The sequence below is a fragment of the Aotus nancymaae genome, unplaced genomic scaffold (genome assembly GCF_030222135.1).
Source record: "Aotus nancymaae isolate 86718 unplaced genomic scaffold, 86718_ANA_hifiasm-v0.15.2.pri h1tg000002l, whole genome shotgun sequence".
In the NCBI taxonomy this organism is placed as follows: domain Eukaryota; kingdom Metazoa; phylum Chordata; class Mammalia; order Primates; family Aotidae; genus Aotus; species Aotus nancymaae.
Window position 1 is genome coordinate 24,309,745 of NW_026988413.1, and position 8,346 is coordinate 24,318,090.

An 8,346-nucleotide genomic window follows, 5' to 3' on the forward strand; every position below is an offset into this window, starting at 1 on the left:
TCTGTTTCCTCTGATGGCCTTTGATGTGTGAGTGTACAAGACCTGGAGCTTTCGTGGCTACCTTGTGAACATGGAGTGGCAGGCCTGAGGACAGAAACTTAAGGCATGGGGGATGGGAAAAATCTATGTGTTGTTTTTGGTATTGTTGAGCTGCTGAATTAATCAGTTAAAACTATTCTACCATAGACTTCTTATTATGACAGCCAATACATTTTTTCTTTTCATTATATTGGATTGGGTTTGCTGTTATTGTGAGCTGAAACCTCCTAACTGATACATCTGCATTCAACAAAGAGGTGCTCTTCCTCTCTCACTCCTGTTCTCTTTCCATCCTTAGGGAACCAACTTCAGGCTAGCAGGGACATAGGTTTTTAGCAATGTCTTCATAATCTCTTACTGGAATCTCTTTCTCATCAAATGCCTGGTCAAGGTTAAGCTTCTAATCTCTAGTCATGGAGTAGAACAATATTAAATGAAGAAAGTCCTCAGCCAGGCATATCAGAATTACATGGGAAATGGGAAAGGCTGAAAAGACATTTCTCCAAAGAAAACATAAAAATAGCCAATAAGCACATGAAAAGATGCCCAACATCACTAATCATTAGGGAAATATGAATTAAAGCCTCAGTGAGACACCAATTCACAACCACTAAAATGACAATGATTTTTTTTAAAAAGAATAATAACAAGTGCTGGTGAAGACATGGGAAAGTTAGAACTCTCATACATTGCTGGTAGGAATGTGAGATGACACCACAGTCTGGCAGTTCCTTAAAGGGTTGTATACGGAGTTACCACGTGACCCAGCAATTCTACCTCTAGGAAAATACCCGGGAGAAATGAAAACATAGGTTTGTACAAAAACTTGTACACAAATGTTCACAGTAGCATTATTCATAATAGCCAACAAGTGGAAACAATCCAAATCTCCATCAACTAGTGAATGAATAAACAAAATGTGGTATATCCACGTAATCCAATATTATTTAATAAAAAGGAAGGCTACATGCTACAACATGGATGTGCCTTGAAAACATTACACTAAGTGAAAAGAAGCCATTCACAGAAAGACCACACATTGTATAATTCCATTTATATGAAATGCCTCGAACAGGCAAATCCCCAGAAACAGAAAGTGAATGAATGAGTGGTTGCTAGGGGTGAAGAGGAATGAGGAGTGACTGCTGAAGGTTTTCTTTTTTGTGTGTAGAGGAAATGTTCTAAAATTAGATTGTGGTGATTAATTGTACAACTCTGAATATACTAAAAACCATCAATTTGTGAAAACTGAGACAGATCTCGCTTTGTTGCCCAGGCTGGAGTACAATGGCATGATCATGGGTTACCATAGCCTCAACCTGCCGGGCTTAACCTATCCACCTGCCTCAGTCTCCTGAGTAGTTGGGACTGCAGGTACATGCCACCATGCTCAGCTAATTTTTGTATTTTTTGTAGAGACAGCGTCTTACCATGTTACCCAGGTTGGGATTTGTGTACTTTAAAAGGGTGAATTTTATGATTTGAAAATTATATTTCAATAAAGATTTTTTAATGCAATTAAGCCATTTTTGCTTTCTGAATTTACAAGAATTAGAAACTCTATTAACTTGTTAAAAAGTAATAGTATAGGCCCAAACAATTGCTATATAGTATAATAATAATTGTTACTTCTATGTATGTAACAAAAACCCCACATATCACCTGGGGACTTTCCCTGGCATCACCTGAGACCTGCAGATCTGACCTGGATGAGGCCTGGGAGTGAACAGCACAAGTTCACCAAGTTCATGCTCAAGTTCACTAACCAAGAAACCAGAGGAAAGTTCTTGGCTTCAGAATAATGGCTCTCGACCAGTAGAGGTATTTATTTGCAGGAAGAATGCTGAGTGTTACCTAAAACTGTAACACAATGGTCCAAGAATCTGTGGTTACAGCAGAGTCTGAGAGTCAGATCTTTTACTTATTTATTTACTTATACATAATAATTATTGATACTAACTGTACACATAATTATTATTGATACATAATTGTACATATTTATGGAGCACCTGTGATGTTTGAATAGGACTTATTTTGAGTCCGGGTGCGGTGGCTTACGCCTGTAATCCCAGAAGTTTGGGAGGCCGAGGCAGACAGATCACCTGAAGTCATGAGTTTGAAACCAGCCTGACCAACATGGTGAAACTCCATCTCTACTACAAATACAAAAAAATCGGCTGGGCATGGTGGCGGGTGCCTGTAATCCAAGTTACTAGGGAGGCTGAGGCAGGAGAATCTCTTGAACCCAGGAGGCGGAGGTCGCAGTGAGCTGAGGTTGCGCCACTGCACTCCAGCCTGGGTAACGAGCAAAACTCCGAAAAAAAACTTATTTTGATTCCTTGCTCTGTTAATCTGAAAGCTGTGTAAACTGTGGAAAGTTACTTAAACCTCTTCGAACCTGTTTCATAATCTGTGAAATGGGGATAAGAAGATCACCCCAAGGGGCTGACGTAATAAGACTTAAAAATTTGAAGTGCTTTGCACCACGTCTGGCACCTAGTAAGCTTTTATCCAAGTGGCATGAAGGAGTCAACATTATAAAGTCTGTCCTGATATCAACTTAAGTCTTAGGAAAACACTGTATGAGACGTATGTTAGCCCAGGGCACACACAAATGCCTTATTGAACTTCTAGTCATATAGTGAAGTCCTTAGAATATAAGCCCCGTGAGAGCAAGGCTCTGCTTCGGGCTCTGTGTAGTGTCATCAGTGTCTGGAGGTTAGTTGGTTCTTAAATATTTGTTGTGTGCATGAAAGACGTAGGGTGATTTCAGCAGTTGCAAGTGAATGTTCCGAGTTCACTGTAATATGAGTAACCCTGTCTGCCATCTGCCTCCTCCTGTGGACCCCTGGTGTAAGAGTCTGTTGGGGATGCCATTACAAAGTACCATGCACTGAGTGGCCGAAACAACAGACATTTAATTCTCCCAGTTCTGGAGGCTGGAACTGCAGCCGATTTGGTTCCTGGTGAAAGCTCCCTTCTGGGCTTGCAGATGCCTGGTTTTCCCCGACATCCTCAACTGCAGAGACAGCTCCTTCTCTTCCTCTTCTTAGGAAAACCAATAAGCCGTCATGAGGTTACCGCTCTAATGATCTTATGTAACCCTAATTACCTCTCAAAGGCCCCATCTCTAAATACCATCCCATTGTGGGGTCAGGGCTTCAACATGTGCATACGGAGAGGACACAGCTCTGTCCATAGCCCCTGGTATCCCTCCTCCCACGGCAGCTCACCGGCCAATGTCTGTGCTGCTTCCAGCCTCCCCACCGCACCTGACCAGGCTTTCTGCTCCTGCTCACTCCTCCTCTCGTACTGGGAGTGTCCAGCCCTGCTCAGCCTTTCTCTGTATTATGGGACCTGTTGATGCCAGTCTTCTGTGCCGTGCCCTACTCACTGACCTAGGATCATTCTAACCTGCAGATCCAACCTGCAGTAGGAATTATGAGTAGAGCCTCACATCAGTCCTTACGCATCATCATTCCCAGTTCTATAAATGCCAGCCGGGAAAATGCCAGCAGATGTAGAAATGGCTTTGAAAAAGAAGACTTTTGCTCCCATCATGGCAGGACCAAGATCTCTGCTAGAAAAGTCGCTATGTCGGGCTTCGTTGACTGGCAGAACGCTCCAAATTGCGTGGCCTTTCTCATGGCACAGCCCCGTCTGATTTGCAGGAGATATCAATCTGATACCAGTTTGCCACAGTCTGAAGTTTACCCTCGCGCCTGCTAGACCTGAAAAAACTGGCCTCAGCTCCTCCCTCTGCCAGCGGCATTCATGAACATGCATGGATTTCCAACCCACCGCGTGTGGCTGGCTCTTGGCTGAGCTTCTAACCTCTCCCTCCACAGGTTGTTTGCATTCTGTCTTGGAGCTGGTGTTTCTGGCACCTCCCAAATTAGTATCATCTGTGAATTTCATCGCTTGCAGTTTACCCTGCTTCTCCCTGCTCATTAGCAGGGCTGGAGTGGAAGATGCTCTCCACTGTAACAGGAGAGAGACAGATCTGAGCTGCTGTGAGCCCTGAGGGTGCTGCACCCCAGTGCCAAGAGCTGTAGGCCTCTCCTGAGATGGAGGCGGCACCTGCTCTAGGGGAAGAGAATCTCAGCGTTCTTCAGACGTGGGTTCGGAGGCTGCAGCGTCAGGCGAAGGTAAGGAGAATATCTCACTGGATCTCCAGGTGGCCTGGCCCTTCCTCTTGTGGAGAGCAGCTCCCCAGGCCTGAGCTGGGGGTTCAGAGACACCATCACACCCTCTCTGCTCCTGTTGGGGAGATGAGAGGCCATGTGTCCCGGCTCCTTGCTCACCCCAGAGGCACCCACTCAACTGAGAACCTTTCTACCCTTTATGTCTTCATCAGGCCTTAGGTTTTTGTCATTGTCTAGCTTGCCACTGTATCTTTTATTTTATTTTTTTTGGAGATGGAGTCTCACTCTGTGAGACTGGAGTCTTGGAGTCTCCACCCAGGCTGGAGTTCTCGGCTCACTGCAGTCTCCACCTCCCAGGTTCAAGCGATTCTCCTGCCTCAGCCTCCTGAGTAGCTGGGACTACAGGCACGTACACCACGCCTGGGTAATTTTTGTGTTTTTAGTAGAAATGGGTTTTCACCATGTTGGCCAGGCTGGTCTCAAACTCCTGACCTCAGGTGATCCACCTGCCTCAGTTTTGAAATACTGCAGGTCTCATACTGACTTCAAGTTCATTAGCAGAACTGTTACTGGATGCTTTTCACTTAAACATTTGAGGATTTTTTTTTTTTTCACCTCAGCCTCAGCTGAGCCTCAGCCTCCCAAAGTGCTGGGATTACAGGTGTGAGCCACCACGCCCAGCAGCCACCTGCATCTTAATGCATTTCTCTCTTTTTTTTTTCTGAGACAGGGTCTTGCTCTGCCACCCAGGTAGGATCACAGTGGCCCCTTAATACATTTATCTCTGACTTTATTTCACTGATGTTAACACAAGGCTTGGCAGAAGGTAAAAAAAAAAAAAAATCCTCAGATGTTTGAGTGAAAAGCTTTCACTAATAGTTTCTCTCATCAGCTTGCAGTCAGTATGAGACCACAGTATTTCAGAACTGAGGGGTGTCAGACAAAAGCGCGACTCGCATTTAAGTTGGCCTATCCAGTTTTCAAATGAAGTTATGCCAATTTCAGAAATCTTTTTTTCAAAAACAAAACAGCTTTATTAAAATACAATTCTCGTCCCATGCAGTCCACCTCTCTCAAGCGTGCATTTCAATGTCTTTTAGGATATTCACAGGGTTGTTCAACCTTCACCACAATCTAATTTTAGAACATTTTCATCACTGCAAAAGAAACCCTAAGGCCATAAACCAGGCTCCATTTTACCCGCAGTCCTCATTCACTGGTAACCACGGATCTCCTTTCTGTCTCTAGAGATTTGCCTATTCTGGACATTTCATATAAACGGAATCATGGGGTATGGGATTTTTCTGTGATTGGCTTCTTTCACTTAGCATGACGTTTGCAGGGTTGATCCAGGTCGTAGCATGTATCAATTTCAAATAATACTGCATTGTATGAATATATCATGTGTTGCTGTTGGACATTTAGATAGCGTCCACTTTTTGGCTTTTATGAATAGTACTGCTATGAACACTTGTGTACATGTTTTTGTGTGAACCTTCGTTTTCATTTCTCTTGGTTACATACCCAGGAGTAGAATTTCTGGGTCACATGATACCTGTGCTTAAAAATTTGAGGAACTGCCAAACTGTTTTTCTTATTTATTTATTTGTATTAAAAAAGAAACGGGGTCTCACTATGTTGCCTAGGCTGGTCTTGAACTCCTAGGCTCAAGCCATCCTCCTGCCTCGGCCTCTCAAAGTGTTGGGATTACAGGTATGTACCACTGCACATGGTTCCAAACTGTTTTGTGAAGTGGCTGTAGCATTTCACATTGTCACTGGCAGCGTGGAGGGTTCTAATTTCTCCACGTTCTCCTCAGTGCTTTCTGACCTTCTTTCTGATCTTAGCCATCCTAGTTGGTGTGAAGCGGTGTTAAACTGCAATCTTGGTTTACATTTCCTTTGACTAATGATGTTGAGCATCTTTGTATATGCTTATTAGACATTTGTGTATCTTCTTGGGAAAAATAGCTATTCAGATCCCTTGCCCATTTAAAACATTGGATTGTTGGCTGGGAGCAGTGGCTCATGCCTGTAATCCCAGCACTTTGGGAGACTGAGATGGGTGGATCACTTTGACGTCTGGGGTTTGAGACCAGCCTGGCCAACACGGTGAAACTCTCTCTCTACTAAAAATACAAAAATTAGCCAGGCATGGTGGTGCATGGGAGGTACTTGGAAGGATGAAGCAGGAGAATCTCTTGAATCCAGGAGGTGAAGGCTGCAGTGAACCGAGATCACACCACTGCAATCCAGCTTGGGCGACAGGGTAAGACTCAGTCTTAAAAAAAAAAAAAAAGAAAGAAAAAGAAAATTGAATTGGATCGTTTATCTCTTTATCATTGTCCCAAGCATGACTTCTCTATTCTGGAAACAAATCCTTTATCAGAGCTAATGATTTGCAGACATCTTCTCCCATTTTGTGTGTTGTCTTTTGCCTTCTTGATGATATCAAGTGCAGCACAAAAGTTTCTAAGTTTTATGAATTCCAGTGTATCTGTCTTTGCTTTTTGCTCCTGGTTTTGGTATCCCATCTAAGAAATCAAGGTCATCAAGATTTATGCCTATATTTTCGTCTAAGAGTTTTATAGTTTCAGCTTTTACATTTAGCCTGTGATTTATTGTATGCTGATTTTTGTATATAAAGTGAAGGAGGAGTCTAACTTCATTCTTTTGCATGTTCAGTCTTCTCGAAATCACAAACATAACTCAGACCCCCTTTCTATTAATAGCATGGGTTGTCAGGCTGCATCAGGTGCCCCGGCCTGTGCCCACCTCCCAGAGCACCTAAGGGCAAATGAGGTGCTACTTGAGATGTCATTTTGGGAGAGATGCGTGTGAGACTAAGAACTAAGCCATGGGGGACCAGCTTTGGACCTGAACTGGCAACATCCCTTTTGCCGCTGCCCACTCCTCTTCCGGATAGTAAACTGGGGCATCATTACATTGGGAGGCACTCTGGACTTCTGAAAAAGATTGAATGTTAAGTTGAGCCTCTGTGTTCTTGTCCTCGGCAGAGCACTGCCTGGGAAACAGCCCACGTCCCGGACACTGTTCTGGGCGTCTCACCTGCATGCCCGCAACATTCAGGGTACTTGTGGCACTGCCCCACAGTCCCCTGGCTGTGCACATTATCAACAGCCCCAACTCTGCTGGCCCCCCTCTTCCAGGGAGGAGGGCGGAGGCTGCAAGGAGAGGATGGAGAGCGCGGGGGAGCGGTGTTAGGGGAGAGAAGCCAGTAGAGGAAGAAGATGGCAGGTGTGGAAGGGAGTGGGGAGTAGACAAGGATCTTCAAGGAGCAAAGCAGAGGTAGAAGAGATGAGGGCAGGCAGACCCTGGGCCTGTAATGCTCCTCTTCCTCCTTTCAGCATCAGGCAAGATGAACAGACAACATCTATAAAATGGGGATGATTGAAGGTCCCTCATAGGGTTGTTGTGTGGATTAAATGAATTGATCTTAAACACATGGTAAGAACATACACATGTGTTCCCGTTACCACTACCGCCATGTTCTCTCAGTTTCCAGCCAATCCCTGGGTACTCTGGAGGTGTTGCAGAGTGTCCAATCACACCGCAGTCCAATTGCAGTGTCCAATTACACGGCACCTGTGCACAGCCATGCTCTTCCCCACCAGGACTGCCCAACGGGTGCTCATGTGTGTGCTGGGGGCAAATGGGGCTCCCTGGGTGTCTTCTTCCTCTCTGGCCTCTGCTTCTTCCCGATGCCCCGTGTGTCCCTCCTGCCCAGGTGGCCCTCATGCTGTAGGCATTCACCATTCTCCAGTTCTTCAAGGAGGCCCCCCAACCAATCCTCACTGATTGTCTGAGCAGGTCCTCTAACTCAGCTGTAGGTTATCCAAACCAAGTGATTTATTCGAATTTTGACTTCTCAGGCTTCAAGGCTTTCACTTTGAAGGAACCAATGTGAGGGTCTGCAAGGGCCTTATTCGGTTGGGGAGGGAGGAACACAAAATGGGAGAGGCGATATTTTCTCCTTGTGGCTTAACTCGCATAGGCCTTTCAGTCCCAGCACCTTGCTGTGAACTCAGACGGGCAAAGCCAGGCTCCCAGCCCGCAGGCAGTGGATCTTTCAGACGCTCCCCCAACCCCAGACTCCAGTTTCTGCCTTAATCATAGATCTGCCCCAACCTGTCCCCTCCTAG